The following is a 582-nucleotide window of genomic DNA, read 5'->3' as shown; positions in this document are numbered from 1 at the left end:
CATCTCCATCTGGCCTACTTTATGTGGATCTCAAGTAGAGAAATTTCTGAGTTCTTGGATTCACCATAGCCCCTAGGTACTGACAATTGGAGTGTGCCTAGAATATTATTAAAGGTAAAGTAATTTCTAAAATGCCATTTCTCTGGAGAGCTCTCTGCAGAACCTATGCATACCATATCTTTAGTTTTTAATATTTTTATATTTTTATGGGAAAAAGTCAGTTCAAGAGAAGTCGGAAGGATCAGGGACAGTGCTGGACATGTTACCTTACATATAAGATCTTCAACTGGTTTATGGACCATCTGGAAACTTCCTAAAGGGTCAGTGTTTCCTCCCTCCTTCTTAAACCTTAAAAAGGCTGTTTCATGACTTTTTATAACACTCCAAAGGGCTTGGAAATGGGCATTTTAACATGTCTCTCACACATTCTGTGAGCGTGCACGTGCAAGCTGACCTCAGCATCTGCACCCAGCACCCTCCTGGTGCCTCAGGCATTGGTGCCTCTTCCCCTACTCTATTTCTGCCTGGCCAACTCCTACCTGCAAGTGAAAACTTGGCTACCATGCATTAAATGACACTCAA

The 582-nt window shown here is 42.1% G+C and overlaps 1 protein-coding gene across 1 annotated transcript in view; it reads right to left on the bottom strand.

Moving 5' to 3' along the window:
- Window positions 1-582, bottom strand: part of RAB40C (RAB40C, member RAS oncogene family) — a 34,164-nt gene that overhangs the window by 9,976 nt on the left and 23,606 nt on the right. The gene's annotated exons all lie outside the window — the stretch shown is intronic.

Source organism: Myotis davidii, unplaced genomic scaffold, assembly GCF_000327345.1.
Source record: "Myotis davidii unplaced genomic scaffold, ASM32734v1 scaffold100, whole genome shotgun sequence".
NCBI lineage: Eukaryota > Metazoa > Chordata > Mammalia > Chiroptera > Vespertilionidae > Myotis > Myotis davidii.
This window is presented reverse-complemented; position numbering and strand designations above follow the sequence as displayed.